The sequence below is a fragment of the Mesocricetus auratus genome, unplaced genomic scaffold, assembly GCF_017639785.1.
Source record: "Mesocricetus auratus isolate SY011 unplaced genomic scaffold, BCM_Maur_2.0 Super-Scaffold_100008, whole genome shotgun sequence".
Classification (NCBI taxonomy): domain Eukaryota; kingdom Metazoa; phylum Chordata; class Mammalia; order Rodentia; family Cricetidae; genus Mesocricetus; species Mesocricetus auratus.
In genome coordinates this window covers 41,289,944-41,306,003 of record NW_024429192.1, presented here as the reverse complement: position 1 = coordinate 41,306,003, position 16,060 = coordinate 41,289,944, and positions in this window count along the sequence as shown.

The window sequence follows — 16,060 nt, the reverse complement described above, 5'->3', positions numbered from 1 at the left end:
GCTTTTTTTGTCTTGCTGACTGTGTCCTTTGCCTTACAAAAGCTTCTCAGTTTCAGGAGGTCCCATTTATAAATTGTCAATCTTAATGTCTCCATTACTGGTGTTATGATCAGGAAGTGTTCTCCTGTACCAATTCATTCAAGGCTACCTCTCACTTTCTCTTCTAAGAGGTTCAATGTGCCTGGATTTTTGTTGAGGTCTTTGATCCATTTGGATTTAGGTTTTGTACATGGAGATATATATGGTTTTATCTGGAATCTTATACATGCCTGAATCCAATTATGCCAGTAACATTTGTTGAATATGCTTTTTTTCCATTGTGTAACTTTAATTTCTTTGTCAAAAATCAGGTGTTCATAGGTGTGTGGGTTAATATCAGGGTTACCAATTTGATTCCATTGGTCTACCTGTCTACTTTTGTGCCAATACCCAGCTGCTTTCAGAACTAGGGCTCTATAATAGAGCTTGAAGTCAGGGATGGTGATGCCTCTGGAAGTTCCTTTATTATACAGGGTTTGTTGTGGCTATCCTGGGTTTTTTGTTTTTCCATATATGTTGAGTATTGTTCTTTCCATGTCTGTGAATAATTGTGCTGGGGTTTTGATGGGAATTGCATTCAATCTGTAGATTGTTTGGGTATGTAAATAAGAGTGTTTCTAAAAAAAAAACAAAAAGTAACCATATATGAATGATATATCCCTAAGAATTAACTTTAACTACAAGTAAAACTGCAGATTAAACTATAAAATATTTATGATAGGAAGTTATTAAAAGAAGAAATATAAATAGGCAATAACTACTTGAACAAAAGATTCAACATTCTTATCTACATCAGAGAAAGGCAATTAAAACTGCTTTGAGAGTTCATGTTACCCTAGTCAGCATAAGAATAGCTAATCACACATAAAAAAGCAAATGGTAGCTAAAGCTGTGACTATTTGGGAATATAAGAACATTCATACACTACTGATGATAATGTAAATTGGTTCACTAACTATGGAAATCAGCATGCGTTCTTTTAAAAAAAGCAAAAAAGGGAAAACTATAACCCTTATATACCTGAAGGGCACTAAGTCAACATACAACTGGAAATTTGCACATCCCTGTTTATAGCTCAGTGTGTGTGTGGGGGTCATAGTACCAGAAAGGTGTTTATTAGAAAGAAGGGAGAAATCTGCCCTTGATATTAGCCAAAAGGCAAGAACTGAGGAAGGAAAAAGTTTAAGAGGGGTGTGATATAGATAGAGCAATGGGACATCTGCAATTGACAGCAGAAGCTAGCACTAATTGAAGAACAGACTAAGCTTGATGAGTCATAGGGTGAAGTAGTTGGGGAGGCGAACAAGTGAGAACACATATATATGAAAATGGTATAATCAAACCCATTATTTTGTATTCTAGCTCTTAAAGTAATTAAGAAAAAATAGAATGATGATGTGTTCCTATATAGTCCAAATTCTCCATTTCTATGAAGAAAATGGATTTTCTTGTGATTTGGAATAAGTGGAGCAACTATAATTGATTTGACACACGAATGAAACTATTCCTGAATTTTTTATTCTTCAAGTATATTAATATTTAAATTCCTCACACTTCAAGGGTATAGTACTTCCATACAAGTTAGCACTGTTCAAAACAGGGGCTACTTTAGTGGCTTGGGGGTACTAAGACAAGTAGTGATTAAAAACAGAACCCAGGCACCAAGTACATACAGCTTTCTTCTATTCTATAAGGCACAAATTAGGCACACTGTTGGGAAGGTCTTCATCTATTCAACAGGAATACACACACTCCTGGACAGTATGGACAAGGTTTATGATACTGATTCCTTAAAATCAGTTCCTACAGAAAGTTGAAAATTGGCTTCTATCTTCATTACTACTGAGTTAGTGACTTTCCTAAGAAATCTAGGGAAATCAGTAGACTTATAAAAGTTGTCATCTTGATTACTCTATCAACTATAAAAAAGAGAACTAGATTATATAAGATTATTTCAATGACTATTGTCAAGAAAATTCCATTCTGGAAAGATTTTAAGGAACAGTATAGTGCTGACTCTATCCTACATCATCAAAATAGCCACTATTAGTTCCAATAAGAGCAGTATTGAGACTACAGTCCTCATTTTCATAGTATGTATGATGTATTAGGAGTATCTGTCAGTTATTTTTTAGTGAAACATATGAATTTTATATTGTTTTCTTTGCACTTAAACACTATTCTAGACACTGGGGACAAAATATAAACTATGCCTATTGCTATTCAAACATACAAACACAGAGCTACATGGGACTCATATTAATGTTAAAATGAAACCAATGTCACCCCTAGTAAAACTTTAGTTAATAGACTAAATCTGAGGATATGTAAGGACAGAGTTGTTAAATGTTGAATCACTGTTTCTACCATAATTCTTTTTACTTTTAGGGATATTATCTTATTATAAAAATGGCATTTCTTATAAGCAACTGCAATAAAAGATATACATATAATATATATATATATATATATATATATATAGAGAGAGAGAGAGAGAGAGAGAAAGTGTAAACTTCAAAGTTTTTAACTATAGCTTGGGTTAAAACCATGTAAGCTGAGAGACCTATACAAAACTGAAATTTAATTTGGCTGTGGAATGGGGTATTAAGGTAGAGATGATAGAAAAAATAAGTTTGAGAAGAATCCGGACGTTGTAAATGAAATGTACTGATCAGTATGTCATATGGTATGTTGGGTTGTAGAGTCTGGGGTTGTTGACTGAAGGTAAAAGGCCCTTTTATCAACCAACTGAATGATTATATTATAAACTAAAATTATGTGGAACACAGAAGCTGAAACAAGATATCAGTGATCAAATCTTAATGTGAGAAATTTTATTAGTTATTATTTACTAAGTATTTTTCATCCTTGTTCTTGGTATTCAGTAGTTTTATCCTGTCACATCTCCCTACTGTAATGTATCACATTATGATTTCTTTAGCCACTGAACAAGAGCACAGTACTTTCTTTGTGTGTATGGTGTCAAGGTTTGAGATGTGAACCCACACTGCTGACCATAGTAATCATGGTAATGTGTGTTGAGTTCCTGCTCATCGAAGTTCCAAATCAACTTCGATGAGCAGGAAACTCATACTGAACATGTTTCAAGCAAACTTGACTTATCTTAATCTGGGAAAAGCTGGTCACTCTTATTTGCTTTGACCTAATCTATTCTAAGCTACATACATGCCGTCCAAGACCCTGAATTTGCCAGGTCCTATTTAGCATGGGTGAAATCATTCACTTGTTACTTAGACCTCATTTCATGTCTAGGTTCAGAATCTGAAGAAGTGCTACATTTTCAGGCATTGAGGATTGGCTATATCCAGCAAAACCATTTGACTACTTGTTAGAAGATGGAGACCATCCTTACAATTATAAAGCAGAGTACAACAGTAGCTGTCCCTCGCAGGATATTTGAAGCCCACAGCTGTAATTAGTACTAGACAGATCTTTATGAGGCACTGAAGTCACTCTTAAATATCACTTACTTTCCTGGAATCTGTATTCCAGATAGAGGGTAGGGGTAAAGTTGTCTAGGAAAGGGCAGAAATGTACTCCATTGTGATGGGAAAATGATAGTCATTTTGGAGTATTCAGTTGGCAGAGTTGTAACTATGGAATTAAAGAATCTTTGTGTGTGTGCTGGGTATGAGACAACGAAAAAAAACTGTTCCTGAGGAATGTGTTTTGTAATTAACTGTTATTCATACTGGCACTCTTGCTTCTTTTTCAGAGATACACAGACCTGAAGCTGGGTGTGTGAGAGAGATGAAACATTGTCACCTAGGGTTGAAGACTATGGATCTCTTTCCTTAGGAAACCCAGGATATGACCTGCAAACTTCTGCAGGGCATTTGTTGGCCACATTCACCAGTTTTCATTTATTATTATATTATGTATTATCATTGTTGCATTGACATTTTCTTGGGTTTCTGAAGGTATGCCTCCACTGCTTTTGAGTATTAGTGCTTAAACTTTTTGTGTGAATTTGGAAATAACAAGAGGCATAATCGTATAGTGGTTAGTACTCTGCGATGTGGACACAACAAGAGAAAACCAATGGAAAAAGAAACGTAGTTTATTCACTAGCTGTGGTTAATGCCTAGTTGGCCTTAAAAAATAAAGAAATCATCTTTCATCATTTATACACATTTAAATTTTTATTTCAGAAAATGGGCTTTATTAAGTATTATTCGTAAATACTGGAATCATCTGTTTTAACACTGAATGCACACTAACTCACCCATAGTCACTGAAGTCTCTATGACAGGTGGTCATCTTGATGCTGTGGAGGGAAGAGGAAAGACATCCTGGTACTGTGTTCATGAAAAACTATGAAGCACACATGTTATCTACATGTTCCTGTCACTGCTGAAATATTGGGACTACATGCTAATTTTTCCTTCCAAAATTACTTTCTATAAAGTCCTAGAAACTTCCATCACTATATTCTTTTAGAAAATGGAAACTGGCTCTATTATAGAGCTATAGTTCTGAAAACAGCTTGGTATTGGCACAAAAATAGACAAATAGACCAATGGAATCGAATTGAATGCCCTGAGATTAATCCACAAACCTATGAACACCTGGTTTTCGACAAAGAAGCTAAAATTATACAATGGAAAAAAGATAGCATCTTCAACAATTGGTGCTGGCATAACTAGATATTGGCATGTAGAAGACTGCAGATAGATACATGTCTATCGCCATGCACAAAACTTAAATCCAAATGGATCAAAGACCTCAACATGAATCCAGCCACACTGAACCTGCTTGAAGAGAATGTGGGAGGTACCCTTGAATGAATTTGTACAGGAGACCGCTTCCTGAACAAAAGAGTATTACAAAATTCATTGTACATCATAATAATTTTATAAGTTTGATACAACCATTATTGAGTTTTTTTCTTTGACAGTTTCATAGATGTGTCTAATACCTTGTGGTTTCCCCATATATACAGTGAAACTCAGGGAGGTGAAGTGATTTGCCTGTCTCCTCAAACTACTGAAGTTGAAGTGGCTTTGCTTCATAGGCTATGTCATGACCCATGTGTGATGCTCATTGAAGAACAGTAGCACCACCCTAGGAAACAGTGGCATTAGAAAGGTAGGAACATTGTAAATGATCTGTAATGGTGGAGAATGACCCATTAGGGAAATAATATCCAAGTTGACTAAGACAGAAACAGGTGATGAGACACAAGGCAAACTGAGTGGGATTTCATTGTGGTTATAGTGTGTAAGATAAAAATGCATAAAAGGGGTTGCTTCCTAGAGGTAGCTAGAAGTCAGAATATACTGGATATTCTCACTATCACCTCTAGCTATGAATCACCTATGAATAGGGAGACCCTTGCTTTTGGGTGATAGGGGGTTTACATTTTCCCTTCCTCTTGTAAACACTTCCCTAACCAACTAAATTTCAATTTGGGAGAGAGTTCCAGAAAAGTCGCTCTGTACATCAGTTCAGTTTTCCTCTTTGTTACATGCTGGCTATGAATCAGCATCATGTTTCCTGTATTCACCAACTGCTACGGCTCTTTCAGGCCAAATATAACAAATTTCAGTGTTTTCACACGAGTTAATCAGTCTCTCACTCCGACATCTCATGAATGTTAGCATGCTGCCTGTAACTTATTCTCCAAGGTCTGTTGCTTTCTTAGAGCTGGTTCAAGTGCACTCATAATCCTGAGTGCAGAGGTAGAGTCTGGGGATGCTCCGGCAGAAGAGAGACATTCTACGAGGACTTGAGCAATGATGTGCATCTCAACTGGAAAGGACCTGCTTCTATAGCCAGAGTGACCTCAAGACGATGGCTTTTCCTGTGGAATCTCTTGAAAATGTCTTATTTATTTACCTTTTAGGACAAAAGGGACAATTCATCTCCTTTCCTATAGACTTTTAGAGTTTGAGTTAATTATCACATTAATGAAAACCGGTCACGTTCACAAATATTTAAGGCAATTACAAAAACATAAAAGCACTCATCCGACACAGAGAACGTGCTTGCATAAATTCCTTTGTATTACACTAGTTTAAATATAGAGAAAAGAATGCTTTAAAGAAAAACTGTTTCTTATTCTCATTTCCCTGAAAGATTATGAAAGAACATACTTTCATTAAATTGTGCTATCTATAACTATGACATGAACATAATATGATCTGAAAGATGTAGCATTTTGTTTTCTCGGAATTGATGGAGAAAGCTGAAACTCTCTGGCTCTGCAGGTATATATTGGGAACTCTTTTCTTCACTACAGCAAGATTCCAACAACTGCATCAGCAAACCCAAACCACATGTCAGCTTCAAAGATGTTGCTTATTCGAAACACTAGGGGGCACTGGTGATTTAGTCAACTCTGCTCTAGGGTTTTACATTTTTTTCAGTGTTACAGCAGCTCTTCAACTTTGAAATGAGCAGGATGGAGTGGCAAACAAATGTCCAAAAGTTCATGTTTAGACATTGGGTGGTTAAAATATAGTCTCTGTAGAACCTAGCATAAGGAGGGAACTGAGTAACACCCCAACCTGAAGTTGTACTGAGCTCAAAGTTAATACTTTGTTAAAGCTAGACTCTGGCTGAAATGTGTAAAACCATAGAAGGGTGTTTGAAACCCACGTTTGGATGACCAGTATTTTCCTGATGACTCTCTCTCTCTCTCTCTCTCTCTCTCTATATATATATATATATATATATATATATATATATATATATACACCGGTTTTTAATGATCAAAGACATATAGACCACTGGGAGGAACTCATCGGGATATGTTCATTTGGATTTAATGAGGTGAAACAAAGAGGAGCTTAAAAAAAAAGTGCAGAACAAATATACCCACGACCTCCATCAGGGAAGTTTAAAATATTAGAGAAGCTCTAATTATCTGTATGATGTGTGCTCTGGAGGCTTTGAGTGAGGAGGGGAAAATTAACAGCAAAGGCAGTGCCCACTGAAGGAAATGTAAAGAAACGCCGATGTCTGATGTGAACAAAAGAAGTTAGCAATTAAACGCATTGACGATAATTCCATTAGGTGTGACTGAGATACTCAAGGCAACAATAATCAGAGGCCATAGTGCAATCTACCTCGCCTCTTTTTTTTTTTTTCATCACAGGTTGTTTTTGAAAACCTGTGTTTCACACTTCCCCAAACTGTGTAGTTACAGAGTTTAAAGGAATAGAACATTTTCCTTTTCTCCTGTTTTCTTTAATCAGAATTTCTTTCCACCCAAACAACACTGTGATTTCTATGCACATGGAGCCAAGAGCGACTGGGAGGGGGCTGGGCTGTCTTGAGTCCTTCAGGAAACCCTTGCCTAATAGTGGTCAAGGTCAGTTGTTTTTTTTTTTTTTTTTTTTTTTTTTTTGCTTCTGTTACTCCCTGTAAAACATGGGTCACAGTAGCCTTGCAAGCCTGCCTGATCTCTACAACTTTCCCTCAGATATCACGAGGAAAGCCTGTGGAAGCTGACCTTCGTCTCACATCCATCACCTAGAGGCCATGGGGGCATAGGACCACAAAGCTGATTAGTAAGCTGACACACAGCCATATTAGGCAGACTGCTCAAGGGGGGATAATAACTCTGCTCATTCGATGCTGCCTCCAGGTTTGTTTTCTCCTGAATCCCACATCACCTTCTTGCTCCCTTCTAAATTAGTTTCTCCTAAGCCCAATAAGCTTCCTTTGACCTGAAGACATTCCTTTGCTATCTGGTATCTGCTCCCACACAGATGACTAGATTGCTTGCTGACTTCAGGCCTTTTCCTGTCAGCTTTGGGAGATAATAGCTGTTCAATGACAGGGATGTTTATAACTGTTTACACATTTCTCCTAATCTGGAGAGAAGGATGTAGCAGCTTACATTATAGAACTTTATTGTGTGTTGGTGTGTGTGTAAATGCAGAATTGTTTTGCTTCGAATCCTTTTCTTTATATGCTATTAGGTTGTGTACATACATATACATGTTAGAGCCCTATGTGCAATGTGCAATCTAATGTGCAAACACTAATGTAGGTGGCAAGAATGAGAGTCTCATTCTGTAAGTTCTAGGCTCCACATGTCCTTTATAAAGTGAAATCCCTATGGTTGCTTGTGTAAGGCTCACATGTTTTAAATTTACACACACAATCATACATGTATATATATGAAAGTTTATGACAAGCCCCAATTTTTAAAGTTACTTTCTAGGTAACAGTTGGTTACTTTTTGAGCCAAGCCTATTTGTTTATAAAATGGAGTTCACTTTGCTAAAGTTGCACATCCAAGTAGCTGATCTCCTTTTCATTCAGTTGTTAAGTACCTGTGGTTTTGTGTAGTCCTGACTAGCTTATTGTCAACTTGACAAGTTAGAGTTACTTGGAAAGAGGAAGCCTCCATAAGATTTAGGTAAGTTGAAAGTTCATTTTCTTAATTAGTGACTGATGTGAGAGGGCCCAGCCCATTGCAAATGGTGCCGCTCTGAACTGATGGTGCTGGTTTAAGAAAGCAGGCTGAGCAAACCAGGAGGAGCAAGCCAGTAAGCAACACTACTCTATGGTTTCTGTTTCTGTTTCTGCTTCCAGAATCCTGTCTACACTTTCCTCAGTAATGAAGGATGACCTGAAAGTTTTAAGCTGAAACAAACACTTTTGTCACCAACTCATCCTTGGGTATTGTGTTTTATCACAGTAATAGAAACATAAATAATCCATAAATGTAAGTGATATAACTCTCATAAATATTATAATATACACCCATATTTTATGTTGTTACAGTATAGAATTTGAAGTATTATACTCTCTGCTTTAGATGTGGAATATATTTATATTTATATATCTTAAAGGCTCATGTTAAAGGTCGAAGACTCAGATTAATACTGATGACAGGTTGACAATTTTAGGCATTTCCTCTTTTTCTTCCTATGTCCTGGCTCACTCTAAAATGTTCTTCTTACTGTGATGTCTTCCTTGTCAAAGGCACAAAACAATGGAGCCATTACATCATGACCTAAGACCTCTACATCTGTGAGCTAAAGTAAACTTTCCTCATTCAAAGTTGATTATATCAGGTATTTTGTTCTAGTAATAGGAAGGTGACTAATAAACCCGTGAGTGGCCATGTCAGGGGAACTGTAGTCAACAATGGAGCTTTTAGAGTTCAATTCACTAAACCCTGGAGAGGCAAGCCCCATCCCCAGGCCCACAAGGGGTGATTGTCTCCAGAATGCCTCTTGCTCCTACTGTACTTTCTCCTGCTTGCTGTTATTATGTTCTTCCTATATTTGGTATAGCGTGATTACTGTATGAAAGGATCCTACTGTATCTAGACCAGTGTTAATGTTTCTAGGGAAAAATACCAATCCTCACTGGGCAATTCACTTGCAGATCATCATAAAGATGATTTTTATAAGATCAATGATGCTTAGTTGATTCAATGGTTTAATTGAACTTTCTGAGTTAGCCTAAAAGATACAGGTGATTAAGAAAGTCAGTAAAGATTATTAGGGATATGGTATAGTTTATTCTACCAAATGCTCGAATAAAGAATACAAAAAGGGGGGAGGGCAAAGTAGGCTAGATTTCACTTTCCCCTTTATTAGATGTGAGAGTTGTGAGGATAGAAATTAAGAACAAGGAAGTTTTATGCATTATAGACCATGAATTCTGCCTAGGGAAAAATAGACTGATGATTTCAAAAAAACAATTATGTCCCTACACCCAAGGTTAGGCCTGAGTTCCTTGGTCTTGTAGCTTACAGAATTAGTCATAGGCCCTAGTATGCCCCTTGAAAAAAATTGTGAAAGGAAATTAAATGACCCTATTATATGTAAAGAAAAATAGAGTTTGCTGACCACTTGTTTAAAGATTTTGCAGGGTAGAATTAGGATAGGAATCTGCTACACTGAAATTGCAAGCAGCTGCCTGTAAGTACAAAAGAAACTGACAGAAATGTACATACCCTTCTTAAAACTTTGTTAACTAATTATAGAAGCATCATAACCTCGGGGTGGAGATGTCACGGTGGGAAAATTAGTACAAAGGAAAAAATTTAACTGCTTGTGGGCTTCAAAGAGAAGCATGCAATTTGTGATCATATTGTGATTTCATCCTGTGTAAACATTTTAATTCTGTTTTTGGAAAATATGTAATTTGTCGTTGCGAGGTAATCTTTCTTGCCTATAAACTTTTGTATTAGGAGGGATAAAAGAAAAAATAAGAGAAGAGAAACAGGGAAGAAGAAGGAAAACCACAGGGTAACAGAATGAACAGAGTAGAAGCAGGAAGACAAAATAAAATGAAATATTAAATTTTGCCGTTGAGATAAAGTGTGTGTGTGTGTGTGTGTGTGTGTGTGTGTGTGTGTTTGTATGTGTCTGCCTGCCTGTCAGTAGTTCACTGACTCCATGCTGCTGTCCAGTTCCTCAGAGCTGCTTGGAGCTGGTGCCCTGGCACAAACCCTTTCTTTAGTACTAACTTAGTAGTAAATGGAAACATTTTTACTTCAAAATATTTTGTTTCCCATTGAAAACTTGAAGAATTTACAAGAGGTATTACAGGATGTAGCTTCCTCTTGGGTGAAGGCTACTCAATCCTTTAGACTGTATATGTATCCCGGAGGCAGACAATGCTTCCCAATTGCTATTCTACAAGGATATTTTCTGGTTTATCCTTTATTTTCCTCTTTTGTGAACAACAAAACAAAATAAAAAGTTAGAAAATTCTGTTCTTCCAAAACTGCCTTCAACTCTGTTCTGAAGAATTATTTGGAAATATTCTGGAACTTGACTTCCAGTGTTCTTCATCTCAAGTGCTTCATGAGACTAAGATACAGAACTTTTTTCTTACCCAGTATTTCTTTATCATCTCATATACAGCAACTGTTTTTATCCTTCTGTCTGATCTACCTACTCTTTTGTGCTCTGGATATCTTCAATTCTAAAATAGTGATCTGCATTGGCTCCATGACTTTCTACTTATTCCATCAATGTGTTCATCCATCTTCCCCATAACCTAGTTCTAAAGCGTATAACTTTTTATCTCTCAGTCAATGTCTTATTGAGGTATCAATTCTAAACCAATTTAGTTTCTGATACCCATGAATTGTGCAAATGATTTTCTTTTTTAAGGGCAGGATTTAAGGCATATGTTTAAATTATCAAATTATCCTAAAACCTAGCATCCTATGTTTTTCTTTCTTATCTGCTAGAAAAGTAGAAGAAATCAGATATAGGCCTGTGAGGAATAATTGGAAAAGGGAAGACGCACATGTTAGAAAAGTCCACACTTTAGCTAGAGTTGCCACTTAGAACAAAGGTTTCTAAAAGAGCAACTGTCAAGTGCAACACAGAAAGAAGCACAGGCCTCAACTAAATCATTATGAATTTAGGTTTATTATGACATGAACTCCATAATGGATAGTCCCATTTCACATATTTTGAAACATATTTATTGTAATTAAAATTATTTATTCTATAGAAAAAGGTTCCATATCCCTGTAAGCTGTTGAGAACTTCATACTTGATGTTACATGTCTCTCTTAGTAAAAAGAAAATTTGAGAATATTATGTTTCATGTACATTGATACAAGAGAGCTGATAAAATATTAGCAATTAAAACCTAGACCATATAATAAGCTAATAAGCACTCTTGTAAAGTTCATCCTTGAAATGAATGACTGGTTCAACATATAAAACAGTCAATCAAAGACATTCATCCTAACATGCACAGAAAATTACCAGATCATCTCAGTTGATGCCCAGAATAGTATATGAGAAAATTTAAGAATCTTCTCTGCTAGATAGTCACTCCCATTTATCTACTTACAACAAACAGAAAATTAAGCATGGAATGAAATTTATTTAACCAAGAATGGCTAATTATGAAAGCAAAGGTTATATTTGTTTGTATCAATGGACCAAATTTTCTTCTTCTAACATTTAAAAAGAGGAAGATATTTTTATTAATTCTGGTTAAAAGAGAAGGATTGAAGGCAAAAAGTATAGATTTGAAATTAAATGCTGGATGTAGTTGTAAAACTAATAAAGAAGTTTAACAAGGTCATGAAATGCACAATAAATTCATAAAACCAACTCCTATTTATATTCTGGCAACAGTAATTTGAAATATTTTATATTATGACTTATATATTACCAGTGATATGAAGTACTTACAATTAGGTTTCATAAAACTGATATAAGATTGAAAACTACACAACACTGATGTAAGAAGAAGAACATTCTGTTCTTTATAGAACAATGTTTTCCATCAGCAGTTGGGATAAGTAAGCACCCATCAGCTAATTTTGTCCTTTGAGGAATCTTTAGCTTTTATCAAATACCAAATAATTTTGAAGTTGAAGGTAACAGAGATCAAAACGGAAGTGTCTGAGTTCCCCCTGGACCACATTTGTCATTTTGAAAACCTGATGATATAACACGATAAACAACATGGCAGCTCATGGGATGGAAATAAGCACGATGGAGGGAAAGGCACAGTTTATGTCTGCTAGGCACAGAATATTGGACTTCTTATAGGAAATAAGGATGGCTCCCACTGAGAATGTGACTTTTGAGAGAAACCCTGAGAGATATGACAGGACTTAGCTATGTAAATGTCTAAAACATGTAATGAAAAACAAGCAACAAACAAACAAACAATAGCAACAAGCCCCTATTTGTCTATATGTCAATCTGGCAACACAGAGTGAATAAAGCATGACAATTACTGACTGAAACTAATAGTGTATGAGGTTGGTGATGTCAGATAGAACTTCAGTATACATGGACATGTAAGCCCTGGAAGCATTGCTTTTTCACTTTGATGCTAGGGGAAGCCTTTAGAGACACTGGAATAAAGAAGATTCAGAACTAGACTTTCATTTTTAAGTGTTCTTTCTGTTGCTGTGGTGAAAATGAGCAAAAGAGGATCTACAATAGAAAGAACTATTAGAAGTCTCTGGGAAGAAATGATGATAGATTCTTATGAATTGTTAAGAGAATAAATTTGTGTTGCCATCTCTCTCTCACACACAAGCACACACAAGTATGTGTGATTAACACATGTGTTAACTGCATCAATTCAATAATTCTGTAATATTTACCTATTTTAAAACAAGATGTTTTGTATTATTGGTTTATATATTTTGTGTTTATCAATTTAAAGACACACAACAGAAAAGAAATGATGGTGCAACAAAGTAATAGTAACGGTTGGGGTGAAAAATGGTTTCATTCTGGATTTTGCTAGTTTAGACAACAAGATTTGTAGCCAAATTCAGGACACAAAAGATAGCAGGGTTGGAGAAACAAAAATGTTTTCTGGAGGTTGGACATGAGCCATTGGGAAACAGTACTCCTGTTTATTGAGAAGTGAAGATACCTTGGATACCTACAGCAGATATTTCCTGTAGAATGATACATCAGATCATGTCTTTGGATATGTTAAATTTGAAGTGTGGTACAGACATCTAAGTTGAGACTGTGGTTAGGCAACTGACTCTTCAGATATTCAGTCTGGAAGAGTTCTATGCTGTAGACAGAAAAATGGAAATCATTGGAATATATGTATTAACGTCCTTGGACTAGGTGAGATTGATAAATCAGTTAGTGGAAGGGATAAGAAAACACATTCACACGGAGAGAGAGAGAGAGAGAGAGAGAGAGAGAGAGAGAGAGAGAGAGCACCAAGGCATAGGCAGAAGAAAGGGAAAAGTCAGAAATAACTTTGGCTGTAGAACTAAAATTTTAAAAATGTTATTGTGAAAATGTACATGGTTTCAAGGTTATCTCTATAGCTGTGTGACTCCCACTTTTTGCATAGTGACAAAGTTTTATTGTTGCTTGTTTGTATGTTTGTTTGTTTTTCTGAAAAAGAGAGTGATAGAACTTTGTCCAGTAGGGAAGAAATTGTATATAAGACCATATCTGGACTGTTCCATAGTCTATGTCCTGCATCATTACAGGAAGTGGCTAATAAACTAACAAAACCACAAACAATTTGACTTACTGGATAGCTTCTGGTTACTTTATATTAATTCCCTCAGGACCCAGTACTTTTCCAATACTCGAGGAAATGACTCTACCAAAATCTGGTGTGTCCAGGCAATGCTGTCATTTCAGGTAATCTATTGTAGATACTGAATCTGGGAAAGCATTGGAAATCTTGGAAAGAATTGTTTCTGATATCACCATTCACATCTGCTTAGTTCACCAGCCAGTCTCACAAATCTAATTTCTCAACATGTTTTCTTACAATTCTGCTTAAAGTAATGGAGTATAAGTAATAAGCCCCACTTTATTAGGTTTTCAAACAGCAGGGTAAAGGGTCTGTAGAATGGATTTTGTGACTGTGTAATGAGAGTCCTGGCTCTGTGTTTGCAACAACCAGTGGCTTTCTATGGCAATTGGCTCATAACTAAACCAATGGTAAGCCATGTATTATTGGCCACTGATGGGAAAGTGTTGATATGATACCTGAGACAATCATTAGACCTAGTGGAAACAACAGGAGGCAGAGCAGCTATTTCTTCCAATTACATTTCAGCAAAGCATTGTTTCATGGTTTATGATCAAGTGTGTACTTTCTGTAATTATGCAATGCTTATTTAAACTACAGGTTAATCTGCTTCTAACAGCATGGATCATATGCACCGATGGAATTAGAGTAAGTAATACTAGGATAGAAATTCTTCTGATGTGGTATATAACTGAAGGTGTTACCTATCTCATTGTTCTTAAATGAAATGAAATTTCATTGTTTAAGTACACAATGATATGAATAAAATACTTAAACTGTAAAGTACACAGGTGTTACTTTTCCTATTTGATGTTGGTCCCTGTCAGAGCTGTCTGCATGACTATTTTCATAATACATATTCTTATATATGCTTTCTGTTGATATAATTATATATACACATATGAAAACTCATAGAGATATATAATATAATCATGTATCATAGAGGGTGGTTTAGAGGGATGAAAGTGAAGAAGAAAATTTAGTAATTACATATTATAAACTTTAAAAATAAGAATATTTTTTTAAAAAGTACTAATAAAACATTTGAATATTTGCCAATTGCTTTTGTTGTATTTGTTGTCATTTGGGTTTCTCTGCTCTCCTACCCTTGCTCATCTGTGACATCACCATACAAATCCCCTTGTGGTGTTATTATGTCCAAGGAAATGCAGAGCCATGTGGCTGTGGCCCATGTCAACATGTGGGGACAACAGACCTTGGCCAGAGACCCACTTCCCCATCAGTCTGAGACCAGGCAGCTTTACGACAATGTTTGCTAAAAACATTTTTACTAAAACAATACAGTGCCCAGTGCCCGGGGCAATAAGTTCCTTAAAAGGGCTTGCCCAGGGGAATGCCCTGACCTTGACCTTTGCCAAAGACTAACTGCCTCTTTCTGACCCAACCACCTTTGCCTCTGGTGTCAGGGTATATAATAACCAGCCAGGGTAGTAATAAAAAGAGAGCCTTCTTGAGGAGCCTTCTGGAAGCCACCGATGGCTCTCTGTGTCATCAATCCCAACATCCTCTGCTCCTTCTCGGATACAGGCTGCGCAGTGGGCGCAGCAATTGGAGGTCGTGAAAGCGAGGTAAGTGGACTGGGTTAAGAAAGGATGGGGGATAGTTCCGGGAAGCTTGAATCATTACAGTATCAAGTAAAAAAGTTACTTAAAGCACAAGGGACTACAGTCGAGTCTAAAACCCTAGAAGGCTTTCTAAAATCAATTGAACGAGCGAGTTGATGGTTCATTACTGGGGGAAGCTTAAATATTCCAGATTTGGAGGAGATTTGCGTGATCCTCATTGAGTTTTACGAAAAGAGGGATCTGAGTCCTTGCCCCCTACCACATTCTCTTTATGGAGATTAGTGAGGGGTGCACTTTTGACAGATAAGGTTCATCACCCTCAGGTAGTTCAGGCCACAAAAGAAGCTTTTTTTTTTTTTTTTTTTTGGTTTTTTTGAGGCAGGATTTCTCTGTATTGCTTTGGAGGCTGTCCTGAACTCACTATGTAGACCAGGCTG